Consider the following 25,505-nt stretch of genomic DNA (forward strand, 5'->3'; position numbering starts at 1 on the left):
TGTGCTGCTTTTTTTTTCATTCATTGCCCAAAGCATTAATGTAAGTAAATCTAAATTCAGATTGCATTCTTTAACTTAAATCATACTTAAGCATGTTGATTAACTGAGATGAACTCTCTGTGTTTTTTTTTCTCTCTGTGTGTTTGTGAATGTCAGTTCCAATGTCAATAAGACCAAACATGCAGTGTGTAGGCCTAGATTGGATGTGAATTTGCTCTTCTCTCAACAGAGCGTTAAAAAAAGCTACAGCTAATGCGAACATTTCTAAACAAAATGCCAATTCTGTCTCTACTCCAGACCAATAGGGGCCAGTACGTACAGCATTGAGTATAGCAGCTGCCCCCTTGTCAAGGCCAGCTGCTTGGTGTGCCGTGATCGTATAGTGGTTAGTACTCTGCGTTGTGGCCGCAGCAACCCTGGAGATGTTCACCTCGTCTTCTAGTTAGTAAGGATCAGGATACCTGTGAGCTTTAATGGAATGCTTTTTTTTCATTCGTTGCCCAAAGCATTCATGTAAGTAAATCTAAATTCAGATTGCATTCTTTCACTTAAATCATACTTAAGCATGTCGATTAACTGAGATGAACTCTCTGTGTTTTTTTTTCTCTCTCTGTGTTTGTGAATGTCAGTTCCAATGTCAATAAGACCAAACATGCAGTGTCTATGGTTTGTACTGCAACAGTTTGTGCTGCTTTTTTTTTCATTCATTGCCCAAAGCATTAATGTAAGTAAATCTAAATTCAGATTGCATTCTTTAACTTAAATCATACTTAAGCATGTTGATTAACTGAGATGAACTCTCTGTGTTTTTTTTTCTCTCTGTGTGTTTGTGAATGTCAGTTCCAATGTCAATAAGACCAAACATGCAGTGTGTAGGCCTAGATTGGATGTGAATTTGCTCTTCTCTCAACAGAGCGTTAAAAAAAGCTACAGCTAATGCGAACATTTCTAAACAAAATGCCAATTCTGTCTCTACTCCAGACCAATAGGGGCCAGTACGTACAGCATTGAGTATAGCAGCTGCCCCCTTGTCAAGGCCAGCTGCTTGGTGTGCCGTGATCGTATAGTGGTTAGTACTCTGCGTTGTGGCCGCAGCAACCCCGGTTCGAATCCGGGTCACGGCATTGGATTTTCCTCCTCACAGTCCAATGCTAAACTTAAGCATGGCTTCTGTTTGTTTGCCCCGTTTCAGTTGAAAAGCATAAGCAGGTAGGAGCGCGCCTGCCTGCTTCTGCTGTGGGCCAGTGGCGCAATGGATAACGCGTCTGACTACGGATCAGGAGATTCCAGGTTCGACTCCTGGCTGGCTCGGCCTGGTTTTAGACAAGTCCAGAGGTGTGCAACAGTCTCTAAAGACTTTAATTCAGGCAGAGTAACAGCTCTAGTAATCCCTGAAATGCAGTCAGTCCTGTCGTGGGCAGTACGCTGGTTGCTGCACCGGCTTTACTATCCCACCCTTCGAGTTGTTGGACGCTCGCAGAGCTGTGAACGCTGAGTCCATTGTGCTCTGCAATGCGTAGATCTTGTCGATACAGCATGTTGACAGAGAGGGAGCTCAAACCGCCTACCGGCGGACTAAATTGCCGGCCCCCACCTGCCCTGGAACCGTTCCGGAGGTGGCCTTTGCTAGCAACCAGGGTCCCATATGGTCTAGCGGTCAGGATTCCTGGTTTTCACCCAGGCGGCCCGGGTTCGACTCCCGGTATGGGAACCTTGGTCTCTGGCAGAGCTAGCGAGATGTTCACCTCGTCTTCTAGTTAGTAAGGATCAGGATACCTGTGAGCTTTAATGGAATGCTTTTTTTTTCATTCGTTGCCCAAAGCATTCATGTAAGTAAATCTAAATTCAGATTGCATTCTTTAACTTAAATCATACTTAAGCATGTCGATTAACTGAGATGAACTCTCTGTGTTTTTTTTTCTCTCTCTGTGTTTGTGAATGTCAGTTCCAATGTCAATAAGACCAAACATGCAGTGTGTATGGTTTGTACTGCAACAGTTTGTGCTGCTTTTTTTTTCATTCATTGCCCAAAGCATTAATGTAAGTAAATCTAAATTCAGATTGCATTCTTTAACTTAAATCATACTTAAGCATGTTGATTAACTGAGATGAACTCTCTGTGTTTTTTTTTCTCTCTGTGTGTTTGTGAATGTCAGTTCCAATGTCAATAAGACCAAACATGCAGTGTGTAGGCCTAGATTGGATGTGAATTTGCTCTTCTCTCAACAGAGCGTTAAAAAAAGCTACAGCTAATGCGAACATTTCTAAACAAAATGCCAATTCTGTCTCTACTCCAGACCAATAGGGGCCAGTACGTACAGCATTGAGTATAGCAGCTGCCCCCTTGTCAAGGCCAGCTGCTTGGTGTGCCGTGATCGTATAGTGGTTAGTACTCTGCGTTGTGGCCGCAGCAACCCTGGAGATGTTCACCTCGTCTTCTAGTTAGTAAGGATCAGGATACCTGTGAGCTTTAATGGAATGCTTTTTTTTCATTCGTTGCCCAAAGCATTCATGTAAGTAAATCTAAATTCAGATTGCATTCTTTCACTTAAATCATACTTAAGCATGTCGATTAACTGAGATGAACTCTCTGTGTTTTTTTTTCTCTCTCTGTGTTTGTGAATGTCAGTTCCAATGTCAATAAGACCAAACATGCAGTGTGTATGGTTTGTACTGCAACAGTTTGTGCTGCTTTTTTTTTCATTCATTGCCCAAAGCATTAATGTAAGTAAATCTAAATTCAGATTGCATTCTTTAACTTAAATCATACTTAAGCATGTTGATTAACTGAGATGAACTCTCTGTGTTTTTTTTTCTCTCTGTGTGTTTGTGAATGTCAGTTCCAATGTCAATAAGACCAAACATGCAGTGTGTAGGCCTAGATTGGATGTGAATTTGCTCTTCTCTCAACAGAGCGTTAAAAAAAGCTACAGCTAATGCGAACATTTCTAAACAAAATGCCAATTCTGTCTCTACTCCAGACCAATAGGGGCCAGTACGTACAGCATTGAGTATAGCAGCTGCCCCCTTGTCAAGGCCAGCTGCTTGGTGTGCCGTGATCGTATAGTGGTTAGTACTCTGCGTTGTGGCCGCAGCAACCCCGGTTCGAATCCGGGTCACGGCATTGGATTTTCCTCCTCACAGTCCAATGCTAAACTTAAGCATGGCTTCTGTTTGTTTGCCCCGTTTCAGTTGAAAAGCATAAGCAGGTAGGAGCGCGCCTGCCTGCTTCTGCTGTGGGCCAGTGGCGCAATGGATAACGCGTCTGACTACGGATCAGGAGATTCCAGGTTCGACTCCTGGCTGGCTCGGCCTGGTTTTAGACAAGTCCAGAGGTGTGCAACAGTCTCTAAAGACTTTAATTCAGGCAGAGTAACAGCTCTAGTAATCCCTGAAATGCAGTCAGTCCTGTCGTGGGCAGTACGCTGGTTGCTGCACCGGCTTTACTATCCCACCCTTCGAGTTGTTGGACGCTCGCAGAGCTGTGAACGCTGAGTCCATTGTGCTCTGCAATGCGTAGATCTTGTCTATACAGCATGTTGACAGAGAGGGAGCTCAAACCGCCTACCGGCGGACTAAATTGCCGGCCCCCACCTGCCCTGGAACCGTTCCGGAGGTGGCCTTTGCTAGCAACCAGGGTCCCATATGGTCTAGCGGTCAGGATTCCTGGTTTTCACCCAGGCGGCCCGGGTTCGACTCCCGGTATGGGAACCTTGGTCTCTGGCAGAGCTAGCGAGATGTTCACCTCGTCTTCTAGTTAGTAAGGATCAGGATACCTGTGAGCTTTAATGGAATGCTTTTTTTTTCATTCGTTGCCCAAAGCATTCATGTAAGTAAATCTAAATTCAGATTGCATTCTTTAACTTAAATCATACTTAAGCATGTCGATTAACTGAGATGAACTCTCTGTGTTTTTTTTTCTCTCTCTGTGTTTGTGAATGTCAGTTCCAATGTCAATAAGACCAAACATGCAGTGTGTATGGTTTGTACTGCAACAGTTTGTGCTGCTTTTTTTTTCATTCATTGCCCAAAGCATTAATGTAAGTAAATCTAAATTCAGATTGCATTCTTTAACTTAAATCATACTTAAGCATGTTGATTAACTGAGATGAACTCTCTGTGTTTTTTTTTCTCTCTGTGTGTTTGTGAATGTCAGTTCCAATGTCAATAAGACCAAACATGCAGTGTGTAGGCCTAGATTGGATGTGAATTTGCTCTTCTCTCAACAGAGCGTTAAAAAAAGCTACAGCTAATGCGAACATTTCTAAACAAAATGCCAATTCTGTCTCTACTCCAGACCAATAGGGGCCAGTACGTACAGCATTGAGTATAGCAGCTGCCCCCTTGTCAAGGCCAGCTGCTTGGTGTGCCGTGATCGTATAGTGGTTAGTACTCTGCGTTGTGGCCGCAGCAACCCCGGTTCGAATCCGGGTCACGGCATTGGATTTTCCTCCTCACAGTCCAATGCTAAACTTAAGCATGGCTTCTGTTTGTTTGCCCCGTTTCAGTTGAAAAGCATAAGCAGGTAGGAGCGCGCCTGCCTGCTTCTGCTGTGGGCCAGTGGCGCAATGGATAACGCGTCTGACTACGGATCAGGAGATTCCAGGTTCGACTCCTGGCTGGCTCGGCCTGGTTTTAGACAAGTCCAGAGGTGTGCAACAGTCTCTAAAGACTTTAATTCAGGCAGAGTAACAGCTCTAGTAATCCCTGAAATGCAGTCAGTCCTGTCGTGGGCAGTACGCTGGTTGCTGCACCGGCTTTACTATCCCACCCTTCGAGTTGTTGGACGCTCGCAGAGCTGTGAACGCTGAGTCCATTGTGCTCTGCAATGCGTAGATCTTGTCGATACAGCATGTTGACAGAGAGGGAGCTCAAACCGCCTACCGGCGGACTAAATTGCCGGCCCCCACCTGCCCTGGAACCGTTCCGGAGGTGGCCTTTGCTAGCAACCAGGGTCCCATATGGTCTAGCGGTCAGGATTCCTGGTTTTCACCCAGGCGGCCCGGGTTCGACTCCCGGTATGGGAACCTTGGTCTCTGGCAGAGCTAGCGAGATGTTCACCTCGTCTTCTAGTTAGTAAGGATCAGGATACCTGTGAGCTTTAATGGAATGCTTTTTTTTTCATTCGTTGCCCAAAGCATTCATGTAAGTAAATCTAAATTCAGATTGCATTCTTTAACTTAAATCATACTTAAGCATGTCGATTAACTGAGATGAACTCTCTGTGTTTTTTTTTCTCTCTCTGTGTTTGTGAATGTCAGTTCCAATGTCAATAAGACCAAACATGCAGTGTGTATGGTTTGTACTGCAACAGTTTGTGCTGCTTTTTTTTTCATTCATTGCCCAAAGCATTAATGTAAGTAAATCTAAATTCAGATTGCATTCTTTAACTTAAATCATACTTAAGCATGTTGATTAACTGAGATGAACTCTCTGTGTTTTTTTTTCTCTCTGTGTGTTTGTGAATGTCAGTTCCAATGTCAATAAGACCAAACATGCAGTGTGTAGGCCTAGATTGGATGTGAATTTGCTCTTCTCTCAACAGAGCGTTAAAAAAAGCTACAGCTAATGCGAACATTTCTAAACAAAATGCCAATTCTGTCTCTACTCCAGACCAATAGGGGCCAGTACGTACAGCATTGAGTATAGCAGCTGACCCCTTGTCAAGGCCAGCTGCTTGGTGTGCCGTGATCGTTTATAATAAGACCAAACATGCAGTGTGTAGGCCTAGATTGGATGTGAATTTGCTCTTCTCTCAACAGAGCGTTAAAAAAAGCTACAGCTAATGCGAACATTTCTAAACAAAATGCCAATTCTGTCTCTACTCCAGACCAATAGGGGCCAGTACGTACAGCATTGAGTATAGCAGCTGCCCCCTTGTCAAGGCCAGCTGCTTGGTGTGCCGTGATCGTATAGTGGTTAGTACTCTGCGTTGTGGCCGCAGCAACCCTGGAGATGTTCACCTCGTCTTCTAGTTAGTAAGGATCAGGATACCTGTGAGCTTTAATGGAATGCTTTTTTTTCATTCGTTGCCCAAAGCATTCATGTAAGTAAATCTAAATTCAGATTGCATTCTTTCACTTAAATCATACTTAAGCATGTCGATTAACTGAGATGAACTCTCTGTGTTTTTTTTTCTCTCTCTGTGTTTGTGAATGTCAGTTCCAATGTCAATAAGACCAAACATGCAGTGTGTATGGTTTGTACTGCAACAGTTTGTGCTGCTTTTTTTTTCATTCATTGCCCAAAGCATTAATGTAAGTAAATCTAAATTCAGATTGCATTCTTTAACTTAAATCATACTTAAGCATGTTGATTAACTGAGATGAACTCTCTGTGTTTTTTTTTCTCTCTGTGTGTTTGTGAATGTCAGTTCCAATGTCAATAAGACCAAACATGCAGTGTGTAGGCCTAGATTGGATGTGAATTTGCTCTTCTCTCAACAGAGCGTTAAAAAAAGCTACAGCTAATGCGAACATTTCTAAACAAAATGCCAATTCTGTCTCTACTCCAGACCAATAGGGGCCAGTACGTACAGCATTGAGTATAGCAGCTGCCCCCTTGTCAAGGCCAGCTGCTTGGTGTGCCGTGATCGTATAGTGGTTAGTACTCTGCGTTGTGGCCGCAGCAACCCCGGTTCGAATCCGGGTCACGGCATTGGATTTTCCTCCTCACAGTCCAATGCTAAACTTAAGCATGGCTTCTGTTTGTTTGCCCCGTTTCAGTTGAAAAGCATAAGCAGGTAGGAGCGCGCCTGCCTGCTTCTGCTGTGGGCCAGTGGCGCAATGGATAACGCGTCTGACTACGGATCAGGAGATTCCAGGTTCGACTCCTGGCTGGCTCGGCCTGGTTTTAGACAAGTCCAGAGGTGTGCAACAGTCTCTAAAGACTTTAATTCAGGCAGAGTAACAGCTCTAGTAATCCCTGAAATGCAGTCAGTCCTGTCGTGGGCAGTACGCTGGTTGCTGCACCGGCTTTACTATCCCACCCTTCGAGTTGTTGGACGCTCGCAGAGCTGTGAACGCTGAGTCCATTGTGCTCTGCAATGCGTAGATCTTGTCGATACAGCATGTTGACAGAGAGGGAGCTCAAACCGCCTACCGGCGGACTAAATTGCCGGCCCCCACCTGCCCTGGAACCGTTCCGGAGGTGGCCTTTGCTAGCAACCAGGGTCCCATATGGTCTAGCGGTCAGGATTCCTGGTTTTCACCCAGGCGGCCCGGGTTCGACTCCCGGTATGGGAACCTTGGTCTCTGGCAGAGCTAGCGAGATGTTCACCTCGTCTTCTAGTTAGTAAGGATCAGGATACCTGTGAGCTTTAATGGAATGCTTTTTTTTTCATTCGTTGCCCAAAGCATTCATGTAAGTAAATCTAAATTCAGATTGCATTCTTTAACTTAAATCATACTTAAGCATGTCGATTAACTGAGATGAACTCTCTGTGTTTTTTTTTCTCTCTCTGTGTTTGTGAATGTCAGTTCCAATGTCAATAAGACCAAACATGCAGTGTGTATGGTTTGTACTGCAACAGTTTGTGCTGCTTTTTTTTTCATTCATTGCCCAAAGCATTAATGTAAGTAAATCTAAATTCAGATTGCATTCTTTAACTTAAATCATACTTAAGCATGTTGATTAACTGAGATGAACTCTCTGTGTTTTTTTTTCTCTCTGTGTGTTTGTGAATGTCAGTTCCAATGTCAATAAGACCAAACATGCAGTGTGTAGGCCTAGATTGGATGTGAATTTGCTCTTCTCTCAACAGAGCGTTAAAAAAAGCTACAGCTAATGCGAACATTTCTAAACAAAATGCCAATTCTGTCTCTACTCCAGACCAATAGGGGCCAGTACGTACAGCATTGAGTATAGCAGCTGCCCCCTTGTCAAGGCCAGCTGCTTGGTGTGCCGTGATCGTATAGTGGTTAGTACTCTGCGTTGTGGCCGCAGCAACCCCGGTTCGAATCCGGGTCACGGCATTGGATTTTCCTCCTCACAGTCCAATGCTAAACTTAAGCATGGCTTCTGTTTGTTTGCCCCGTTTCAGTTGAAAAGCATAAGCAGGTAGGAGCGCGCCTGCCTGCTTCTGCTGTGGGCCAGTGGCGCAATGGATAACGCGTCTGACTACGGATCAGGAGATTCCAGGTTCGACTCCTGGCTGGCTCGGCCTGGTTTTAGACAAGTCCAGAGGTGTGCAACAGTCTCTAAAGACTTTAATTCAGGCAGAGTAACAGCTCTAGTAATCCCTGAAATGCAGTCAGTCCTGTCGTGGGCAGTACGCTGGTTGCTGCACCGGCTTTACTATCCCACCCTTCGAGTTGTTGGACGCTCGCAGAGCTGTGAACGCTGAGTCCATTGTGCTCTGCAATGCGTAGATCTTGTCGATACAGCATGTTGACAGAGAGGGAGCTCAAACCGCCTACCGGCGGACTAAATTGCCGGCCCCCACCTGCCCTGGAACCGTTCCGGAGGTGGCCTTTGCTAGCAACCAGGGTCCCATATGGTCTAGCGGTCAGGATTCCTGGTTTTCACCCAGGCGGCCCGGGTTCGACTCCCGGTATGGGAACCTTGGTCTCTGGCAGAGCTAGCGAGATGTTCACCTCGTCTTCTAGTTAGTAAGGATCAGGATACCTGTGAGCTTTAATGGAATGCTTTTTTTTTCATTCGTTGCCCAAAGCATTCATGTAAGTAAATCTAAATTCAGATTGCATTCTTTAACTTAAATCATACTTAAGCATGTCGATTAACTGAGATGAACTCTCTGTGTTTTTTTTTCTCTCTCTGTGTTTGTGAATGTCAGTTCCAATGTCAATAAGACCAAACATGCAGTGTGTATGGTTTGTACTGCAACAGTTTGTGCTGCTTTTTTTTTCATTCATTGCCCAAAGCATTAATGTAAGTAAATCTAAATTCAGATTGCATTCTTTAACTTAAATCATACTTAAGCATGTTGATTAACTGAGATGAACTCTCTGTGTTTTTTTTTCTCTCTGTGTGTTTGTGAATGTCAGTTCCAATGTCAATAAGACCAAACATGCAGTGTGTAGGCCTAGATTGGATGTGAATTTGCTCTTCTCTCAACAGAGCGTTAAAAAAAGCTACAGCTAATGCGAACATTTCTAAACAAAATGCCAATTCTGTCTCTACTCCAGACCAATAGGGGCCAGTACGTACAGCATTGAGTATAGCAGCTGCCCCCTTGTCAAGGCCAGCTGCTTGGTGTGCCGTGATCGTATAGTGGTTAGTACTCTGCGTTGTGGCCGCAGCAACCCCGGTTCGAATCCGGGTCACGGCATTGGATTTTCCTCCTCACAGTCCAATGCTAAACTTAAGCATGGCTTCTGTTTGTTTGCCCCGTTTCAGTTGAAAAGCATAAGCAGGTAGGAGCGCGCCTGCCTGCTTCTGCTGTGGGCCAGTGGCGCAATGGATAACGCGTCTGACTACGGATCAGGAGATTCCAGGTTCGACTCCTGGCTGGCTCGGCCTGGTTTTAGACAAGTCCAGAGGTGTGCAACAGTCTCTAAAGACTTTAATTCAGGCAGAGTAACAGCTCTAGTAATCCCTGAAATGCAGTCAGTCCTGTCGTGGGCAGTACGCTGGTTGCTGCACCGGCTTTACTATCCCACCCTTCGAGTTGTTGGACGCTCGCAGAGCTGTGAACGCTGAGTCCATTGTGCTCTGCAATGCGTAGATCTTGTCGATACAGCATGTTGACAGAGAGGGAGCTCAAACCGCCTACCGGCGGACTAAATTGCCGGCCCCCACCTGCCCTGGAACCGTTCCGGAGGTGGCCTTTGCTAGCAACCAGGGTCCCATATGGTCTAGCGGTCAGGATTCCTGGTTTTCACCCAGGCGGCCCGGGTTCGACTCCCGGTATGGGAACCTTGGTCTCTGGCAGAGCTAGCGAGATGTTCACCTCGTCTTCTAGTTAGTAAGGATCAGGATACCTGTGAGCTTTAATGGAATGCTTTTTTTTTCATTCGTTGCCCAAAGCATTCATGTAAGTAAATCTAAATTCAGATTGCATTCTTTAACTTAAATCATACTTAAGCATGTCGATTAACTGAGATGAACTCTCTGTGTTTTTTTTTCTCTCTCTGTGTTTGTGAATGTCAGTTCCAATGTCAATAAGACCAAACATGCAGTGTGTATGGTTTGTACTGCAACAGTTTGTGCTGCTTTTTTTTTCATTCATTGCCCAAAGCATTAATGTAAGTAAATCTAAATTCAGATTGCATTCTTTAACTTAAATCATACTTAAGCATGTTGATTAACTGAGATGAACTCTCTGTGTTTTTTTTTCTCTCTGTGTGTTTGTGAATGTCAGTTCCAATGTCAATAAGACCAAACATGCAGTGTGTAGGCCTAGATTGGATGTGAATTTGCTCTTCTCTCAACAGAGCGTTAAAAAAAGCTACAGCTAATGCGAACATTTCTAAACAAAATGCCAATTCTGTCTCTACTCCAGACCAATAGGGGCCAGTACGTACAGCATTGAGTATAGCAGCTGCCCCCTTGTCAAGGCCAGCTGCTTGGTGTGCCGTGATCGTATAGTGGTTAGTACTCTGCGTTGTGGCCGCAGCAACCCCGGTTCGAATCCGGGTCACGGCATTGGATTTTCCTCCTCACAGTCCAATGCTAAACTTAAGCATGGCTTCTGTTTGTTTGCCCCGTTTCAGTTGAAAAGCATAAGCAGGTAGGAGCGCGCCTGCCTGCTTCTGCTGTGGGCCAGTGGCGCAATGGATAACGCGTCTGACTACGGATCAGGAGATTCCAGGTTCGACTCCTGGCTGGCTCGGCCTGGTTTTAGACAAGTCCAGAGGTGTGCAACAGTCTCTAAAGACTTTAATTCAGGCAGAGTAACAGCTCTAGTAATCCCTGAAATGCAGTCAGTCCTGTCGTGGGCAGTACGCTGGTTGCTGCACCGGCTTTACTATCCCACCCTTCGAGTTGTTGGACGCTCGCAGAGCTGTGAACGCTGAGTCCATTGTGCTCTGCAATGCGTAGATCTTGTCGATACAGCATGTTGACAGAGAGGGAGCTCAAACCGCCTACCGGCGGACTAAATTGCCGGCCCCCACCTGCCCTGGAACCGTTCCGGAGGTGGCCTTTGCTAGCAACCAGGGTCCCATATGGTCTAGCGGTCAGGATTCCTGGTTTTCACCCAGGCGGCCCGGGTTCGACTCCCGGTATGGGAACCTTGGTCTCTGGCAGAGCTAGCGAGATGTTCACCTCGTCTTCTAGTTAGTAAGGATCAGGATACCTGTGAGCTTTAATGGAATGCTTTTTTTTTCATTCGTTGCCCAAAGCATTCATGTAAGTAAATCTAAATTCAGATTGCATTCTTTAACTTAAATCATACTTAAGCATGTCGATTAACTGAGATGAACTCTCTGTGTTTTTTTTTCTCTCTCTGTGTTTGTGAATGTCAGTTCCAATGTCAATAAGACCAAACATGCAGTGTGTATGGTTTGTACTGCAACAGTTTGTGCTGCTTTTTTTTTCATTCATTGCCCAAAGCATTAATGTAAGTAAATCTAAATTCAGATTGCATTCTTTAACTTAAATCATACTTAAGCATGTTGATTAACTGAGATGAACTCTCTGTGTTTTTTTTTCTCTCTGTGTGTTTGTGAATGTCAGTTCCAATGTCAATAAGACCAAACATGCAGTGTGTAGGCCTAGATTGGATGTGAATTTGCTCTTCTCTCAACAGAGCGTTAAAAAAAGCTACAGCTAATGCGAACATTTCTAAACAAAATGCCAATTCTGTCTCTACTCCAGACCAATAGGGGCCAGTACGTACAGCATTGAGTATAGCAGCTGCCCCCTTGTCAAGGCCAGCTGCTTGGTGTGCCGTGATCGTATAGTGGTTAGTACTCTGCGTTGTGGCCGCAGCAACCCCGGTTCGAATCCGGGTCACGGCATTGGATTTTCCTCCTCACAGTCCAATGCTAAACTTAAGCATGGCTTCTGTTTGTTTGCCCCGTTTCAGTTGAAAAGCATAAGCAGGTAGGAGCGCGCCTGCCTGCTTCTGCTGTGGGCCAGTGGCGCAATGGATAACGCGTCTGACTACGGATCAGGAGATTCCAGGTTCGACTCCTGGCTGGCTCGGCCTGGTTTTAGACAAGTCCAGAGGTGTGCAACAGTCTCTAAAGACTTTAATTCAGGCAGAGTAACAGCTCTAGTAATCCCTGAAATGCAGTCAGTCCTGTCGTGGGCAGTACGCTGGTTGCTGCACCGGCTTTACTATCCCACCCTTCGAGTTGTTGGACGCTCGCAGAGCTGTGAACGCTGAGTCCATTGTGCTCTGCAATGCGTAGATCTTGTCGATACAGCATGTTGACAGAGAGGGAGCTCAAACCGCCTACCGGCGGACTAAATTGCCGGCCCCCACCTGCCCTGGAACCGTTCCGGAGGTGGCCTTTGCTAGCAACCAGGGTCCCATATGGTCTAGCGGTCAGGATTCCTGGTTTTCACCCAGGCGGCCCGGGTTCGACTCCCGGTATGGGAACCTTGGTCTCTGGCAGAGCTAGCGAGATGTTCACCTCGTCTTCTAGTTAGTAAGGATCAGGATACCTGTGAGCTTTAATGGAATGCTTTTTTTTCATTCGTTGCCCAAAGCATTCATGTAAGTAAATCTAAATTCAGATTGCATTCTTTAACTTAAATCATACTTAAGCATGTCGATTAACTGAGATGAACTCTCTGTGTTTTTTTTTCTCTCTCTGTGTTTGTGAATGTCAGTTCCAATGTCAATAAGACCAAACATGCAGTGTGTATGGTTTGTACTGCAACAGTTTGTGCTGCTTTTTTTTTCATTCATTGCCCAAAGCATTAATGTAAGTAAATCTAAATTCAGATTGCATTCTTTAACTTAAATCATACTTAAGCATGTTGATTAACTGAGATGAACTCTCTGTGTTTTTTTTTCTCTCTGTGTGTTTGTGAATGTCAGTTCCAATGTCAATAAGACCAAACATGCAGTGTGTAGGCCTAGATTGGATGTGAATTTGCTCTTCTCTCAACAGAGCGTTAAAAAAAGCTACAGCTAATGCGAACATTTCTAAACAAAATGCCAATTCTGTCTCTACTCCAGACCAATAGGGGCCAGTACGTACAGCATTGAGTATAGCAGCTGCCCCCTTGTCAAGGCCAGCTGCTTGGTGTGCCGTGATCGTATAGTGGTTAGTACTCTGCGTTGTGGCCGCAGCAACCCCGGTTCGAATCCGGGTCACGGCATTGGATTTTCCTCCTCACAGTCCAATGCTAAACTTAAGCATGGCTTCTGTTTGTTTGCCCCGTTTCAGTTGAAAAGCATAAGCAGGTAGGAGCGCGCCTGCCTGCTTCTGCTGTGGGCCAGTGGCGCAATGGATAACGCGTCTGACTACGGATCAGGAGATTCCAGGTTCGACTCCTGGCTGGCTCGGCCTGGTTTTAGACAAGTCCAGAGGTGTGCAACAGTCTCTAAAGACTTTAATTCAGGCAGAGTAACAGCTCTAGTAATCCCTGAAATGCAGTCAGTCCTGTCGTGGGCAGTACGCTGGTTGCTGCACCGGCTTTACTATCCCACCCTTCGAGTTGTTGGACGCTCGCAGAGCTGTGAACGCTGAGTCCATTGTGCTCTGCAATGCGTAGATCTTGTCGATACAGCATGTTGACAGAGAGGGAGCTCAAACCGCCTACCGGCGGACTAAATTGCCGGCCCCCACCTGCCCTGGAACCGTTCCGGAGGTGGCCTTTGCTAGCAACCAGGGTCCCATATGGTCTAGCGGTCAGGATTCCTGGTTTTCACCCAGGCGGCCCGGGTTCGACTCCCGGTATGGGAACCTTGGTCTCTGGCAGAGCTAGCGAGATGTTCACCTCGTCTTCTAGTTAGTAAGGATCAGGATACCTGTGAGCTTTAATGGAATGCTTTTTTTTTCATTCGTTGCCCAAAGCATTCATGTAAGTAAATCTAAATTCAGATTGCATTCTTTAACTTAAATCATACTTAAGCATGTCGATTAACTGAGATGAACTCTCTGTGTTTTTTTTTCTCTCTCTGTGTTTGTGAATGTCAGTTCCAATGTCAATAAGACCAAACATGCAGTGTGTATGGTTTGTACTGCAACAGTTTGTGCTGCTTTTTTTTTCATTCATTGCCCAAAGCATTAATGTAAGTAAATCTAAATTCAGATTGCATTCTTTAACTTAAATCATACTTAAGCATGTTGATTAACTGAGATGAACTCTCTGTGTTTTTTTTTCTCTCTGTGTGTTTGTGAATGTCAGTTCCAATGTCAATAAGACCAAACATGCAGTGTGTAGGCCTAGATTGGATGTGAATTTGCTCTTCTCTCAACAGAGCGTTAAAAAAAGCTACAGCTAATGCGAACATTTCTAAACAAAATGCCAATTCTGTCTCTACTCCAGACCAATAGGGGCCAGTACGTACAGCATTGAGTATAGCAGCTGCCCCCTTGTCAAGGCCAGCTGCTTGGTGTGCCGTGATCGTATAGTGGTTAGTACTCTGCGTTGTGGCCGCAGCAACCCCGGTTCGAATCCGGGTCACGGCATTGGATTTTCCTCCTCACAGTCCAATGCTAAACTTAAGCATGGCTTCTGTTTGTTTGCCCCGTTTCAGTTGAAAAGCATAAGCAGGTAGGAGCGCGCCTGCCTGCTTCTGCTGTGGGCCAGTGGCGCAATGGATAACGCGTCTGACTACGGATCAGGAGATTCCAGGTTCGACTCCTGGCTGGCTCGGCCTGGTTTTAGACAAGTCCAGAGGTGTGCAACAGTCTCTAAAGACTTTAATTCAGGCAGAGTAACAGCTCTAGTAATCCCTGAAATGCAGTCAGTCCTGTCGTGGGCAGTACGCTGGTTGCTGCACCGGCTTTACTATCCCACCCTTCGAGTTGTTGGACGCTCGCAGAGCTGTGAACGCTGAGTCCATTGTGCTCTGCAATGCGTAGATCTTGTCGATACAGCATGTTGACAGAGAGGGAGCTCAAACCGCCTACCGGCGGACTAAATTGCCGGCCCCCACCTGCCCTGGAACCGTTCCGGAGGTGGCCTTTGCTAGCAACCAGGGTCCCATATGGTCTAGCGGTCAGGATTCCTGGTTTTCACCCAGGCGGCCCGGGTTCGACTCCCGGTATGGGAACCTTGGTCTCTGGCAGAGCTAGCGAGATGTTCACCTCGTCTTCTAGTTAGTAAGGATCAGGATACCTGTGAGCTTTAATGGAATGCTTTTTTTTTCATTCGTTGCCCAAAGCATTCATGTAAGTAAATCTAAATTCAGATTGCATTCTTTAACTTAAATCATACTTAAGCATGTCGATTAACTGAGATGAACTCTCTGTGTTTTTTTTTCTCTCTCTGTGTTTGTGAATGTCAGTTCCAATGTCAATAAGACCAAACATGCAGTGTGTATGGTTTGTACTGCAACAGTTTGTGCTGCTTTTTTTTTCATTCATTGCCCAAAGCATTAATGTAAGTAAATCTAAATTCAGATTGCATTCTTTAACTTAAATCATACTTAAGCATGTTGATTAACTGAGATGAACTCTCTGTGTTTTTTTTTCTCTCTGTGTGTTTGTGAATGTCAGTTCCAATGTCAATAAGACCAAACATGCAGTGTGTAGGCCTAGATTGGATGTGAATTTGCTCTTCTCTCAACAGAGCGTTAAAAAAAGCTACAGCTAATGCGAACATTTCTAAACAAAATGCCAATTCTGTCTCTACTCCAGACCAATAGGGGCCAGTACGTACAGCATTGAGTATAGCAGCTGCCCCCTTGTCAAGGCCAGCTGCTTGGTGTGCCGTGATCGTATAGTGGTTAGTACTCTGCGTTGTGGCCGCAGCAACCCCGGTTCGAATCCGGGTCACGGCATTGGATTTTCCTCCTCACAGTCCAATGCTAAACTTAAGCATGGCTTCTGTTTGTTTGCCCCGTTTCAGTTGAAAAGCATAAGCAGGTAGGAGCGCGCCTGCCTGCTTCTGCTGTGGGCCAGTGGCGCAATGGATAACGCGTCTGACTACGGATCAGGAGATTCCAGGTTCGACTCCTGGCTGGCTCGGCCTGGTTTTAGACAAGTCCAGAGGTGTGCAACAGTCTCTAAAGACTTTAATTCAGGCAGAGTAACAGCTCTAGTAATCCCTGAAATGCAGTCAGTCCTGTCGTGGGCAGTACGCTGGTTGCTGCACCGGCTTTACTATCCCACCCTTCGAGTTGTTGGACGCTCGCAGAGCTGTGAACGCTGAGTCCATTGTGCTCTGCAATGCGTAGATCTTGTCGATACAGCATGTTGACAGAGAGGGAGCTCAAACCGCCTACCGGCGGACTAAATTGCCGGCCCCCACCTGCCCTGGAACCGTTCCGGAGGTGGCCTTTGCTAGCAACCAGGGTCCCATATGGTCTAGCGGTCAGGATTCCTGGTTTTCACCCAGGCGGCCCGGGTTCGACTCCCGGTATGGGAACCTTGGTCTCTGGCAGAGCTAGCGAGATGTTCACCTCGTCTTCTAGTTAGTAAGGATCAGGATACCTGTGAGCTTTAATGGAATGCTTTTTTTTTCATTCGTTGCCCAAAGCATTCATGTAAGTAAATCTAAATTCAGATTGCATTCTTTAACTTAAATCATACTTAAGCATGTCGATTAACTGAGATGAACTCTCTGTGTTTTTTTTTCTCTCTCTGTGTTTGTGAATGTCAGTTCCAATGTCAATAAGACCAAACATGCAGTGTGTATGGTTTGTACTGCAACAGTTTGTGCTGCTTTTTTTTTCATTCATTGCCCAAAGCATTAATGTAAGTAAATCTAAATTCAGATTGCATTCTTTAACTTAAATCATACTTAAGCATGTTGATTAACTGAGATGAACTCTCTGTGTTTTTTTTTCTCTCTGTGTGTTTGTGAATGTCAGTTCCAATGTCAATAAGACCAAACATGCAGTGTGTAGGCCTAGATTGGATGTGAATTTGCTCTTCTCTCAACAGAGCGTTAAAAAAAGCTACAGCTAATGCGAACATTTCTAAACAAAATGCCAATTCTGTCTCTACTCCAGACCAATAGGGGCCAGTACGTACAGCATTGAGTATAGCAGCTGCCCCCTTGTCAAGGCCAGCTGCTTGGTGTGCCGTGATCGTATAGTGGTTAGTACTCTGCGTTGTGGCCGCAGCAACCCCGGTTCGAATCCGGGTCACGGCATTGGATTTTCCTCCTCACAGTCCAATGCTAAACTTAAGCATGGCTTCTGTTTGTTTGCCCCGTTTCAGTTGAAAAGCATAAGCAGGTAGGAGCGCGCCTGCCTGCTTCTGCTGTGGGCCAGTGGCGCAATGGATAACGCGTCTGACTACGGATCAGGAGATTCCAGGTTCGACTCCTGGCTGGCTCGGCCTGGTTTTAGACAAGTCCAGAGGTGTGCAACAGTCTCTAAAGACTTTAATTCAGGCAGAGTAACAGCTCTAGTAATCCCTGAAATGCAGTCAGTCCTGTCGTGGGCAGTACGCTGGTTGCTGCACCGGCTTTACTATCCCACCCTTCGAGTTGTTGGACGCTCGCAGAGCTGTGAACGCTGAGTCCATTGTGCTCTGCAATGCGTAGATCTTGTCGATACAGCATGTTGACAGAGAGGGAGCTCAAACCGCCTACCGGCGGACTAAATTGCCGGCCCCCACCTGCCCTGGAACCGTTCCGGAGGTGGCCTTTGCTAGCAACCAGGGTCCCATATGGTCTAGCGGTCAGGATTCCTGGTTTTCACCCAGGCGGCCCGGGTTCGACTCCCGGTATGGGAACCTTGGTCTCTGGCAGAGCTAGCGAGATGTTCACCTCGTCTTCTAGTTAGTAAGGATCAGGATACCTGTGAGCTTTAATGGAATGCTTTTTTTTTCATTCGTTGCCCAAAGCATTCATGTAAGTAAATCTAAATTCAGATTGCATTCTTTAACTTAAATCATACTTAAGCATGTCGATTAACTGAGATGAACTCTCTGTGTTTTTTTTTCTCTCTCTGTGTTTGTGAATGTCAGTTCCAATGTCAATAAGACCAAACATGCAGTGTGTATGGTTTGTACTGCAACAGTTTGTGCTGCTTTTTTTTTCATTCATTGCCCAAAGCATTAATGTAAGTAAATCTAAATTCAGATTGCATTCTTTAACTTAAATCATACTTAAGCATGTTGATTAACTGAGATGAACTCTCTGTGTTTTTTTTTCTCTCTGTGTGTTTGTGAATGTCAGTTCCAATGTCAATAAGACCAAACATGCAGTGTGTAGGCCTAGATTGGATGTGAATTTGCTCTTCTCTCAACAGAGCGTTAAAAAAAGCTACAGCTAATGCGAACATTTCTAAACAAAATGCCAATTCTGTCTCTACTCCAGACCAATAGGGGCCAGTACGTACAGCATTGAGTATAGCAGCTGCCCCCTTGTCAAGGCCAGCTGCTTGGTGTGCCGTGATCGTATAGTGGTTAGTACTCTGCGTTGTGGCCGCAGCAACCCCGGTTCGAATCCGGGTCACGGCATTGGATTTTCCTCCTCACAGTCCAATGCTAAACTTAAGCATGGCTTCTGTTTGTTTGCCCCGTTTCAGTTGAAAAGCATAAGCAGGTAGGAGCGCGCCTGCCTGCTTCTGCTGTGGGCCAGTGGCGCAATGGATAACGCGTCTGACTACGGATCAGGAGATTCCAGGTTCGACTCCTGGCTGGCTCGGCCTGGTTTTAGACAAGTCCAGAGGTGTGCAACAGTCTCTAAAGACTTTAATTCAGGCAGAGTAACAGCTCTAGTAATCCCTGAAATGCAGTCAGTCCTGTCGTGGGCAGTACGCTGGTTGCTGCACCGGCTTTACTATCCCACCCTTCGAGTTGTTGGACGCTCGCAGAGCTGTGAACGCTGAGTCCATTGTGCTCTGCAATGCGTAGATCTTGTCGATACAGCATGTTGACAGAGAGGGAGCTCAAACCGCCTACCGGCGGACTAAATTGCCGGCCCCCACCTGCCCTGGAACCGTTCCGGAGGTGGCCTTTGCTAGCAACCAGGGTCCCATATGGTCTAGCGGTCAGGATTCCTGGTTTTCACCCAGGCGGCCCGGGTTCGACTCCCGGTATGGGAACCTTGGTCTCTGGCAGAGCTAGCGAGATGTTCACCTCGTCTTCTAGTTAGTAAGGATCAGGATACCTGTGAGCTTTAATGGAATGCTTTTTTTTTCATTCGTTGCCCAAAGCATTCATGTAAGTAAATCTAAATTCAGATTGCATTCTTTAACTTAAATCATACTTAAGCATGTCGATTAACTGAGATGAACTCTCTGTGTTTTTTTTTCTCTCTCTGTGTTTGTGAATGTCAGTTCCAATGTCAATAAGACCAAACATGCAGTGTGTATGGTTTGTACTGCAACAGTTTGTGCTGCTTTTTTTTTCATTCATTGCCCAAAGCATTAATGTAAGTAAATCTAAATTCAGATTGCATTCTTTAACTTAAATCATACTTAAGCATGTTGATTAACTGAGATGAACTCTCTGTGTTTTTTTTTCTCTCTGTGTGTTTGTGAATGTCAGTTCCAATGTCAATAAGACCAAACATGCAGTGTGTAGGCCTAGATTGGATGTGAATTTGCTCTTCTCTCAACAGAGCGTTAAAAAAAGCTACAGCTAATGCGAACATTTCTAAACAAAATGCCAATTCTGTCTCTACTCCAGACCAATAGGGGCCAGTACGTACAGCATTGAGTATAGCAGCTGCCCCCTTGTCAAGGCCAGCTGCTTGGTGTGCCGTGATCGTATAGTGGTTAGTACTCTGCGTTGTGGCCGCAGCAACCCCGGTTCGAATCCGGGTCACGGCATTGGATTTTCCTCCTCACAGTCCAATGCTAAACTTAAGCATGGCTTCTGTTTGTTTGCCCCGTTTCAGTTGAAAAGCATAAGCAGGTAGGAGCGCGCCTGCCTGCTTCTGCTGTGGGCCAGTGGCGCAATGGATAACGCGTCTGACTACGGATCAGGAGATTCCAGGTTCGACTCCTGGCTGGCTCGGCCTGGTTTTAGACAAGTCCAGAGGTGTGCAACAGTCTCTAAAGACTTTAATTCAGGCAGAGTAACAGCTCTAGTAATCCCTGAAATGCAGTCAGTCCTGTCGTGGGCAGTACGCTGGTTGCTGCACCGGCTTTACTATCCCACCCTTCGAGTTGTTGGACGCTCGCAGAGCTGTGAACGCTGAGTCCATTGTGCTCTGCAATGCGTAGATCTTGTCGATACAGCATGTTGACAGAGAGGGAGCTCAAACCGCCTACCGGCGGACTAAATTGCCGGCCCCCACCTGCCCTGGAACCGTTCCGGAGGTGGCCTTTGCTAGCAACCAGGGTCCCATATGGTCTAGCGGTCAGGATTCCTGGTTTTCACCCAGGCGGCCCGGGTTCGACTCCCGGTATGGGAACCTTGGTCTCTGGCAGAGCTAGCGAGATGTTCACCTCGTCTTCTAGTTAGTAAGGATCAGGATACCTGTGAGCTTTAATGGAATGCTTTTTTTTTCATTCGTTGCCCAAAGCATTCATGTAAGTAAATCTAAATTCAGATTGCATTCTTTAACTTAAATCATACTTAAGCATGTCGATTAACTGAGATGAACTCTCTGTGTTTTTTTTTCTCTCTCTGTGTTTGTGAATGTCAGTTCCAATGTCAATAAGACCAAACATGCAGTGTGTATGGTTTGTACTGCAACAGTTTGTGCTGCTTTTTTTTTCATTCATTGCCCAAAGCATTAATGTAAGTAAATCTAAATTCAGATTGCATTCTTTAACTTAAATCATACTTAAGCATGTTGATTAACTGAGATGAACTCTCTGTGTTTTTTTTTCTCTCTGTGTGTTTGTGAATGTCAGTTCCAATGTCAATAAGACCAAACATGCAGTGTGTAGGCCTAGATTGGATGTGAATTTGCTCTTCTCTCAACAGAGCGTTAAAAAAAGCTACAGCTAATGCGAACATTTCTAAACAAAATGCCAATTCTGTCTCTACTCCAGACCAATAGGGGCCAGTACGTACAGCATTGAGTATAGCAGCTGCCCCCTTGTCAAGGCCAGCTGCTTGGTGTGCCGTGATCGTATAGTGGTTAGTACTCTGCGTTGTGGCCGCAGCAACCCCGGTTCGAATCCGGGTCACGGCATTGGATTTTCCTCCTCACAGTCCAATGCTAAACTTAAGCATGGCTTCTGTTTGTTTGCCCCGTTTCAGTTGAAAAGCATAAGCAGGTAGGAGCGCGCCTGCCTGCTTCTGCTGTGGGCCAGTGGCGCAATGGATAACGCGTCTGACTACGGATCAGGAGATTCCAGGTTCGACTCCTGGCTGGCTCGGCCTGGTTTTAGACAAGTCCAGAGGTGTGCAACAGTCTCTAAAGACTTTAATTCAGGCAGAGTAACAGCTCTAGTAATCCCTGAAATGCAGTCAGTCCTGTCGTGGGCAGTACGCTGGTTGCTGCACCGGCTTTACTATCCCACCCTTCGAGTTGTTGGACGCTCGCAGAGCTGTGAACGCTGAGTCCATTGTGCTCTGCAATGCGTAGATCTTGTCGATACAGCATGTTGACAGAGAGGGAGCTCAAACCGCCTACCGGCGGACTAAATTGCCGGCCCCCACCTGCCCTGGAACCGTTCCGGAGGTGGCCTTTGCTAGCAACCAGGGTCCCATATGGTCTAGCGGTCAGGATTCCTGGTTTTCACCCAGGCGGCCCGGGTTCGACTCCCGGTATGGGAACCTTGGTCTCTGGCAGAGCTAGCGAGATGTTCACCTCGTCTTCTAGTTAGTAAGGATCAGGATACCTGTGAGCTTTAATGGAATGCTTTTTTTTTCATTCGTTGCCCAAAGCATTCATGTAAGTAAATCTAAATTCAGATTGCATTCTTTAACTTAAATCATACTTAAGCATGTCGATTAACTGAGATGAACTCTCTGTGTTTTTTTTTCTCTCTCTGTGTTTGTGAATGTCAGTTCCAATGTCAATAAGACCAAACATGCAGTGTGTATGGTTTGTACTGCAACAGTTTGTGCTGCTTTTTTTTTCATTCATTGCCCAAAGCATTAATGTAAGTAAATCTAAATTCAGATTGCATTCTTTAACTTAAATCATACTTAAGCATGTTGATTAACTGAGATGAACTCTCTGTGTTTTTTTTTCTCTCTGTGTGTTTGTGAATGTCAGTTCCAATGTCAATAAGACCAAACATGCAGTGTGTAGGCCTAGATTGGATGTGAATTTGCTCTTCTCTCAACAGAGCGTTAAAAAAAGCTACAGCTAATGCGAACATTTCTAAACAAAATGCCAATTCTGTCTCTACTCCAGACCAATAGGGGCCAGTACGTACAGCATTGAGTATAGCAGCTGCCCCCTTGTCAAGGCCAGCTGCTTGGTGTGCCGTGATCGTATAGTGGTTAGTACTCTGCGTTGTGGCCGCAGCAACCCCGGTTCGAATCCGGGTCACGGCATTGGATTTTCCTCCTCACAGTCCAATGCTAAACTTAAGCATGGCTTCTGTTTGTTTGCCCCGTTTCAGTTGAAAAGCATAAGCAGGTAGGAGCGCGCCTGCCTGCTTCTGCTGTGGGCCAGTGGCGCAATGGATAACGCGTCTGACTACGGATCAGGAGATTCCAGGTTCGACTCCTGGCTGGCTCGGCCTGGTTTTAGACAAGTCCAGAGGTGTGCAACAGTCTCTAAAGACTTTAATTCAGGCAGAGTAACAGCTCTAGTAATCCCTGAAATGCAGTCAGTCCTGTCGTGGGCAGTACGCTGGTTGCTGCACCGGCTTTACTATCCCACCCTTCGAGTTGTTGGACGCTCGCAGAGCTGTGAACGCTGAGTCCATTGTGCTCTGCAATGCGTAGATCTTGTCGATACAGCATGTTGACAGAGAGGGAGCTCAAACCGCCTACCGGCGGACTAAATTGCCGGCCCCCACCTGCCCTGGAACCGTTCCGGAGGTGGCCTTTGCTAGCAACCAGGGTCCCATATGGTCTAGCGGTCAGGATTCCTGGTTTTCACCCAGGCGGCCCGGGTTCGACTCCCGGTATGGGAACCTTGGTCTCTGGCAGAGCTAGCGAGATGTTCACCTCGTCTTCTAGTTAGTAAGGATCAGGATACCTGTGAGCTTTAATGGAATGCTTTTTTTTCATTCGTTGCCCAAAGCATTCATGTAAGTAAATCTAAATTCAGATTGCATTCTTTAACTTAAATCATACTTAAGCATGTCGATTAACTGAGATGAACTCTCTGTGTTTTTTTTTCTCTCTCTGTGTTTGTGAATGTCAGTTCCAATGTCAATAAGACCAAACATGCAGTGTGTATGGTTTGTACTGCAACAGTTTGTGCTGCTTTTTTTTTCATTCATTGCCCAAAGCATTAATGTAAGTAAATCTAAATTCAGATTGCATTCTTTAACTTAAATCATACTTAAGCATGTTGATTAACTGAGATGAACTCTCTGTGTTTTTTTTTCTCTCTGTGTGTTTGTGAATGTCAGTTCCAATGTCAATAAGACCAAACATGCAGTGTGTAGGCCTAGATTGGATGTGAATTTGCTCTTCTCTCAACAGAGCGTTAAAAAAAGCTACAGCTAATGCGAACATTTCTAAACAAAATGCCAATTCTGTCTCTACTCCAGACCAATAGGGGCCAGTACGTACAGCATTGAGTATAGCAGCTGCCCCCTTGTCAAGGCCAGCTGCTTGGTGTGCCGTGATCGTATAGTGGTTAGTACTCTGCGTTGTGGCCGCAGCAACCCCGGTTCGAATCCGGGTCACGGCATTGGATTTTCCTCCTCACAGTCCAATGCTAAACTTAAGCATGGCTTCTGTTTGTTTGCCCCGTTTCAGTTGAAAAGCATAAGCAGGTAGGAGCGCGCCTGCCTGCTTCTGCTGTGGGCCAGTGGCGCAATGGATAACGCGTCTGACTACGGATCAGGAGATTCCAGGTTCGACTCCTGGCTGGCTCGGCCTGGTTTTAGACAAGTCCAGAGGTGTGCAACAGTCTCTAAAGACTTTAATTCAGGCAGAGTAACAGCTCTAGTAATCCCTGAAATGCAGTCAGTCCTGTCGTGGGCAGTACGCTGGTTGCTGCACCGGCTTTACTATCCCACCCTTCGAGTTGTTGGACGCTCGCAGAGCTGTGAACGCTGAGTCCATTGTGCTCTGCAATGCGTAGATCTTGTCGATACAGCATGTTGACAGAGAGGGAGCTCAAACCGCCTACCGGCGGACTAAATTGCCGGCCCCCACCTGCCCTGGAACCGTTCCGGAGGTGGCCTTTGCTAGCAACCAGGGTCCCATATGGTCTAGCGGTCAGGATTCCTGGTTTTCACCCAGGCGGCCCGGGTTCGACTCCCGGTATGGGAACCTTGGTCTCTGGCAGAGCTAGCGAGATGTTCACCTCGTCTTCTAGTTAGTAAGGATCAGGATACCTGTGAGCTTTAATGGAATGCTTTTTTTTTCATTCGTTGCCCAAAGCATTCATGTAAGTAAATCTAAATTCAGATTGCATTCTTTAACTTAAATCATACTTAAGCATGTCGATTAACTGAGATGAACTCTCTGTGTTTTTTTTTCTCTCTCTGTGTTTGTGAATGTCAGTTCCAATGTCAATAAGACCAAACATGCAGTGTGTATGGTTTGTACTGCAACAGTTTGTGCTGCTTTTTTTTTCATTCATTGCCCAAAGCATTAATGTAAGTAAATCTAAATTCAGATTGCATTCTTTAACTTAAATCATACTTAAGCATGTTGATTAACTGAGATGAACTCTCTGTGTTTTTTTTTCTCTCTGTGTGTTTGTGAATGTCAGTTCCAATGTCAATAAGACCAAACATGCAGTGTGTAGGCCTAGATTGGATGTGAATTTGCTCTTCTCTCAACAGAGCGTTAAAAAAAGCTACAGCTAATGCGAACATTTCTAAACAAAATGCCAATTCTGTCTCTACTCCAGACCAATAGGGGCCAGTACGTACAGCATTGAGTATAGCAGCTGCCCCCTTGTCAAGGCCAGCTGCTTGGTGTGCCGTGATCGTATAGTGGTTAGTACTCTGCGTTGTGGCCGCAGCAACCCCGGTTCGAATCCGGGTCACGGCATTGGATTTTCCTCCTCACAGTCCAATGCTAAACTTAAGCATGGCTTCTGTTTGTTTGCCCCGTTTCAGTTGAAAAGCATAAGCAGGTAGGAGCGCGCCTGCCTGCTTCTGCTGTGGGCCAGTGGCGCAATGGATAACGCGTCTGACTACGGATCAGGAGATTCCAGGTTCGACTCCTGGCTGGCTCGGCCTGGTTTTAGACAAGTCCAGAGGTGTGCAACAGTCTCTAAAGACTTTAATTCAGGCAGAGTAACAGCTCTAGTAATCCCTGAAATGCAGTCAGTCCTGTCGTGGGCAGTACGCTGGTTGCTGCACCGGCTTTACTATCCCACCCTTCGAGTTGTTGGACGCTCGCAGAGCTGTGAACGCTGAGTCCATTGTGCTCTGCAATGCGTAGATCTTGTCGATACAGCATGTTGACAGAGAG

At 45.9% G+C, this 25,505-nt stretch overlaps 53 non-coding genes across 53 annotated transcripts; all 53 read left to right on the forward strand.

Moving 5' to 3' along the window:
- The first annotated feature begins 1,052 nt into the window (after window positions 1-1,052).
- On the forward strand, window positions 1,053-1,124 carry trnah-gug (transfer RNA histidin (anticodon GUG)). The gene has a single exon. It is a non-coding gene; the product is annotated as a tRNA-His (tRNA).
- A 114-nt stretch (window positions 1,125-1,238) lies between these two features.
- On the forward strand, window positions 1,239-1,311 carry trnar-acg (transfer RNA arginine (anticodon ACG)). Its single transcript has one exon. It is a non-coding gene; the product is annotated as a tRNA-Arg (tRNA).
- Window positions 1,312-1,639: 328 nt separating this feature from the next.
- On the forward strand, window positions 1,640-1,711 carry trnae-uuc (transfer RNA glutamic acid (anticodon UUC)). Its single transcript has one exon. It is a non-coding gene; the product is annotated as a tRNA-Glu (tRNA).
- A 1,341-nt stretch (window positions 1,712-3,052) lies between these two features.
- trnah-gug (transfer RNA histidin (anticodon GUG)) lies at window positions 3,053-3,124 on the forward strand. Its single transcript has one exon. It is a non-coding gene; the product is annotated as a tRNA-His (tRNA).
- Window positions 3,125-3,238: 114 nt separating this feature from the next.
- Window positions 3,239-3,311, forward strand: trnar-acg (transfer RNA arginine (anticodon ACG)). The gene has a single exon. It is a non-coding gene; the product is annotated as a tRNA-Arg (tRNA).
- Window positions 3,312-3,639: 328 nt separating this feature from the next.
- On the forward strand, window positions 3,640-3,711 carry trnae-uuc (transfer RNA glutamic acid (anticodon UUC)). Its single transcript has one exon. It is a non-coding gene; the product is annotated as a tRNA-Glu (tRNA).
- Window positions 3,712-4,368: 657 nt separating this feature from the next.
- Window positions 4,369-4,440, forward strand: trnah-gug (transfer RNA histidin (anticodon GUG)). Its single transcript has one exon. It is a non-coding gene; the product is annotated as a tRNA-His (tRNA).
- Window positions 4,441-4,554: 114 nt separating this feature from the next.
- trnar-acg (transfer RNA arginine (anticodon ACG)) lies at window positions 4,555-4,627 on the forward strand. Its single transcript has one exon. It is a non-coding gene; the product is annotated as a tRNA-Arg (tRNA).
- A 328-nt stretch (window positions 4,628-4,955) lies between these two features.
- Window positions 4,956-5,027, forward strand: trnae-uuc (transfer RNA glutamic acid (anticodon UUC)). Its single transcript has one exon. It is a non-coding gene; the product is annotated as a tRNA-Glu (tRNA).
- Window positions 5,028-6,585: 1,558 nt separating this feature from the next.
- Window positions 6,586-6,657, forward strand: trnah-gug (transfer RNA histidin (anticodon GUG)). Its single transcript has one exon. It is a non-coding gene; the product is annotated as a tRNA-His (tRNA).
- Window positions 6,658-6,771: 114 nt separating this feature from the next.
- trnar-acg (transfer RNA arginine (anticodon ACG)) lies at window positions 6,772-6,844 on the forward strand. The gene has a single exon. It is a non-coding gene; the product is annotated as a tRNA-Arg (tRNA).
- A 328-nt stretch (window positions 6,845-7,172) lies between these two features.
- On the forward strand, window positions 7,173-7,244 carry trnae-uuc (transfer RNA glutamic acid (anticodon UUC)). Its single transcript has one exon. It is a non-coding gene; the product is annotated as a tRNA-Glu (tRNA).
- A 657-nt stretch (window positions 7,245-7,901) lies between these two features.
- trnah-gug (transfer RNA histidin (anticodon GUG)) lies at window positions 7,902-7,973 on the forward strand. Its single transcript has one exon. It is a non-coding gene; the product is annotated as a tRNA-His (tRNA).
- A 114-nt stretch (window positions 7,974-8,087) lies between these two features.
- Window positions 8,088-8,160, forward strand: trnar-acg (transfer RNA arginine (anticodon ACG)). Its single transcript has one exon. It is a non-coding gene; the product is annotated as a tRNA-Arg (tRNA).
- Window positions 8,161-8,488: 328 nt separating this feature from the next.
- On the forward strand, window positions 8,489-8,560 carry trnae-uuc (transfer RNA glutamic acid (anticodon UUC)). Its single transcript has one exon. It is a non-coding gene; the product is annotated as a tRNA-Glu (tRNA).
- A 657-nt stretch (window positions 8,561-9,217) lies between these two features.
- trnah-gug (transfer RNA histidin (anticodon GUG)) lies at window positions 9,218-9,289 on the forward strand. The gene has a single exon. It is a non-coding gene; the product is annotated as a tRNA-His (tRNA).
- A 114-nt stretch (window positions 9,290-9,403) lies between these two features.
- On the forward strand, window positions 9,404-9,476 carry trnar-acg (transfer RNA arginine (anticodon ACG)). The gene has a single exon. It is a non-coding gene; the product is annotated as a tRNA-Arg (tRNA).
- Window positions 9,477-9,804: 328 nt separating this feature from the next.
- Window positions 9,805-9,876, forward strand: trnae-uuc (transfer RNA glutamic acid (anticodon UUC)). The gene has a single exon. It is a non-coding gene; the product is annotated as a tRNA-Glu (tRNA).
- Window positions 9,877-10,533: 657 nt separating this feature from the next.
- trnah-gug (transfer RNA histidin (anticodon GUG)) lies at window positions 10,534-10,605 on the forward strand. The gene has a single exon. It is a non-coding gene; the product is annotated as a tRNA-His (tRNA).
- A 114-nt stretch (window positions 10,606-10,719) lies between these two features.
- On the forward strand, window positions 10,720-10,792 carry trnar-acg (transfer RNA arginine (anticodon ACG)). The gene has a single exon. It is a non-coding gene; the product is annotated as a tRNA-Arg (tRNA).
- A 328-nt stretch (window positions 10,793-11,120) lies between these two features.
- On the forward strand, window positions 11,121-11,192 carry trnae-uuc (transfer RNA glutamic acid (anticodon UUC)). Its single transcript has one exon. It is a non-coding gene; the product is annotated as a tRNA-Glu (tRNA).
- Window positions 11,193-11,849: 657 nt separating this feature from the next.
- trnah-gug (transfer RNA histidin (anticodon GUG)) lies at window positions 11,850-11,921 on the forward strand. The gene has a single exon. It is a non-coding gene; the product is annotated as a tRNA-His (tRNA).
- A 114-nt stretch (window positions 11,922-12,035) lies between these two features.
- Window positions 12,036-12,108, forward strand: trnar-acg (transfer RNA arginine (anticodon ACG)). The gene has a single exon. It is a non-coding gene; the product is annotated as a tRNA-Arg (tRNA).
- Window positions 12,109-12,436: 328 nt separating this feature from the next.
- On the forward strand, window positions 12,437-12,508 carry trnae-uuc (transfer RNA glutamic acid (anticodon UUC)). Its single transcript has one exon. It is a non-coding gene; the product is annotated as a tRNA-Glu (tRNA).
- A 656-nt stretch (window positions 12,509-13,164) lies between these two features.
- Window positions 13,165-13,236, forward strand: trnah-gug (transfer RNA histidin (anticodon GUG)). The gene has a single exon. It is a non-coding gene; the product is annotated as a tRNA-His (tRNA).
- Window positions 13,237-13,350: 114 nt separating this feature from the next.
- On the forward strand, window positions 13,351-13,423 carry trnar-acg (transfer RNA arginine (anticodon ACG)). The gene has a single exon. It is a non-coding gene; the product is annotated as a tRNA-Arg (tRNA).
- A 328-nt stretch (window positions 13,424-13,751) lies between these two features.
- trnae-uuc (transfer RNA glutamic acid (anticodon UUC)) lies at window positions 13,752-13,823 on the forward strand. The gene has a single exon. It is a non-coding gene; the product is annotated as a tRNA-Glu (tRNA).
- Window positions 13,824-14,480: 657 nt separating this feature from the next.
- trnah-gug (transfer RNA histidin (anticodon GUG)) lies at window positions 14,481-14,552 on the forward strand. Its single transcript has one exon. It is a non-coding gene; the product is annotated as a tRNA-His (tRNA).
- Window positions 14,553-14,666: 114 nt separating this feature from the next.
- Window positions 14,667-14,739, forward strand: trnar-acg (transfer RNA arginine (anticodon ACG)). The gene has a single exon. It is a non-coding gene; the product is annotated as a tRNA-Arg (tRNA).
- A 328-nt stretch (window positions 14,740-15,067) lies between these two features.
- trnae-uuc (transfer RNA glutamic acid (anticodon UUC)) lies at window positions 15,068-15,139 on the forward strand. Its single transcript has one exon. It is a non-coding gene; the product is annotated as a tRNA-Glu (tRNA).
- Window positions 15,140-15,796: 657 nt separating this feature from the next.
- Window positions 15,797-15,868, forward strand: trnah-gug (transfer RNA histidin (anticodon GUG)). Its single transcript has one exon. It is a non-coding gene; the product is annotated as a tRNA-His (tRNA).
- A 114-nt stretch (window positions 15,869-15,982) lies between these two features.
- On the forward strand, window positions 15,983-16,055 carry trnar-acg (transfer RNA arginine (anticodon ACG)). The gene has a single exon. It is a non-coding gene; the product is annotated as a tRNA-Arg (tRNA).
- A 328-nt stretch (window positions 16,056-16,383) lies between these two features.
- trnae-uuc (transfer RNA glutamic acid (anticodon UUC)) lies at window positions 16,384-16,455 on the forward strand. The gene has a single exon. It is a non-coding gene; the product is annotated as a tRNA-Glu (tRNA).
- A 657-nt stretch (window positions 16,456-17,112) lies between these two features.
- Window positions 17,113-17,184, forward strand: trnah-gug (transfer RNA histidin (anticodon GUG)). The gene has a single exon. It is a non-coding gene; the product is annotated as a tRNA-His (tRNA).
- A 114-nt stretch (window positions 17,185-17,298) lies between these two features.
- On the forward strand, window positions 17,299-17,371 carry trnar-acg (transfer RNA arginine (anticodon ACG)). Its single transcript has one exon. It is a non-coding gene; the product is annotated as a tRNA-Arg (tRNA).
- A 328-nt stretch (window positions 17,372-17,699) lies between these two features.
- trnae-uuc (transfer RNA glutamic acid (anticodon UUC)) lies at window positions 17,700-17,771 on the forward strand. Its single transcript has one exon. It is a non-coding gene; the product is annotated as a tRNA-Glu (tRNA).
- A 657-nt stretch (window positions 17,772-18,428) lies between these two features.
- trnah-gug (transfer RNA histidin (anticodon GUG)) lies at window positions 18,429-18,500 on the forward strand. Its single transcript has one exon. It is a non-coding gene; the product is annotated as a tRNA-His (tRNA).
- A 114-nt stretch (window positions 18,501-18,614) lies between these two features.
- On the forward strand, window positions 18,615-18,687 carry trnar-acg (transfer RNA arginine (anticodon ACG)). Its single transcript has one exon. It is a non-coding gene; the product is annotated as a tRNA-Arg (tRNA).
- A 328-nt stretch (window positions 18,688-19,015) lies between these two features.
- trnae-uuc (transfer RNA glutamic acid (anticodon UUC)) lies at window positions 19,016-19,087 on the forward strand. The gene has a single exon. It is a non-coding gene; the product is annotated as a tRNA-Glu (tRNA).
- A 657-nt stretch (window positions 19,088-19,744) lies between these two features.
- On the forward strand, window positions 19,745-19,816 carry trnah-gug (transfer RNA histidin (anticodon GUG)). The gene has a single exon. It is a non-coding gene; the product is annotated as a tRNA-His (tRNA).
- Window positions 19,817-19,930: 114 nt separating this feature from the next.
- trnar-acg (transfer RNA arginine (anticodon ACG)) lies at window positions 19,931-20,003 on the forward strand. Its single transcript has one exon. It is a non-coding gene; the product is annotated as a tRNA-Arg (tRNA).
- A 328-nt stretch (window positions 20,004-20,331) lies between these two features.
- trnae-uuc (transfer RNA glutamic acid (anticodon UUC)) lies at window positions 20,332-20,403 on the forward strand. The gene has a single exon. It is a non-coding gene; the product is annotated as a tRNA-Glu (tRNA).
- A 657-nt stretch (window positions 20,404-21,060) lies between these two features.
- Window positions 21,061-21,132, forward strand: trnah-gug (transfer RNA histidin (anticodon GUG)). Its single transcript has one exon. It is a non-coding gene; the product is annotated as a tRNA-His (tRNA).
- A 114-nt stretch (window positions 21,133-21,246) lies between these two features.
- On the forward strand, window positions 21,247-21,319 carry trnar-acg (transfer RNA arginine (anticodon ACG)). Its single transcript has one exon. It is a non-coding gene; the product is annotated as a tRNA-Arg (tRNA).
- A 328-nt stretch (window positions 21,320-21,647) lies between these two features.
- On the forward strand, window positions 21,648-21,719 carry trnae-uuc (transfer RNA glutamic acid (anticodon UUC)). Its single transcript has one exon. It is a non-coding gene; the product is annotated as a tRNA-Glu (tRNA).
- Window positions 21,720-22,376: 657 nt separating this feature from the next.
- trnah-gug (transfer RNA histidin (anticodon GUG)) lies at window positions 22,377-22,448 on the forward strand. Its single transcript has one exon. It is a non-coding gene; the product is annotated as a tRNA-His (tRNA).
- Window positions 22,449-22,562: 114 nt separating this feature from the next.
- trnar-acg (transfer RNA arginine (anticodon ACG)) lies at window positions 22,563-22,635 on the forward strand. Its single transcript has one exon. It is a non-coding gene; the product is annotated as a tRNA-Arg (tRNA).
- Window positions 22,636-22,963: 328 nt separating this feature from the next.
- On the forward strand, window positions 22,964-23,035 carry trnae-uuc (transfer RNA glutamic acid (anticodon UUC)). Its single transcript has one exon. It is a non-coding gene; the product is annotated as a tRNA-Glu (tRNA).
- A 656-nt stretch (window positions 23,036-23,691) lies between these two features.
- On the forward strand, window positions 23,692-23,763 carry trnah-gug (transfer RNA histidin (anticodon GUG)). Its single transcript has one exon. It is a non-coding gene; the product is annotated as a tRNA-His (tRNA).
- A 114-nt stretch (window positions 23,764-23,877) lies between these two features.
- Window positions 23,878-23,950, forward strand: trnar-acg (transfer RNA arginine (anticodon ACG)). The gene has a single exon. It is a non-coding gene; the product is annotated as a tRNA-Arg (tRNA).
- Window positions 23,951-24,278: 328 nt separating this feature from the next.
- On the forward strand, window positions 24,279-24,350 carry trnae-uuc (transfer RNA glutamic acid (anticodon UUC)). The gene has a single exon. It is a non-coding gene; the product is annotated as a tRNA-Glu (tRNA).
- Window positions 24,351-25,007: 657 nt separating this feature from the next.
- Window positions 25,008-25,079, forward strand: trnah-gug (transfer RNA histidin (anticodon GUG)). The gene has a single exon. It is a non-coding gene; the product is annotated as a tRNA-His (tRNA).
- Window positions 25,080-25,193: 114 nt separating this feature from the next.
- trnar-acg (transfer RNA arginine (anticodon ACG)) lies at window positions 25,194-25,266 on the forward strand. Its single transcript has one exon. It is a non-coding gene; the product is annotated as a tRNA-Arg (tRNA).
- Window positions 25,267-25,505: the final 239 nt, after the last annotated feature.

This window comes from Tachysurus vachellii, chromosome 10 (assembly GCF_030014155.1).
Source record: "Tachysurus vachellii isolate PV-2020 chromosome 10, HZAU_Pvac_v1, whole genome shotgun sequence".
Taxonomy (NCBI): domain Eukaryota; kingdom Metazoa; phylum Chordata; class Actinopteri; order Siluriformes; family Bagridae; genus Tachysurus; species Tachysurus vachellii.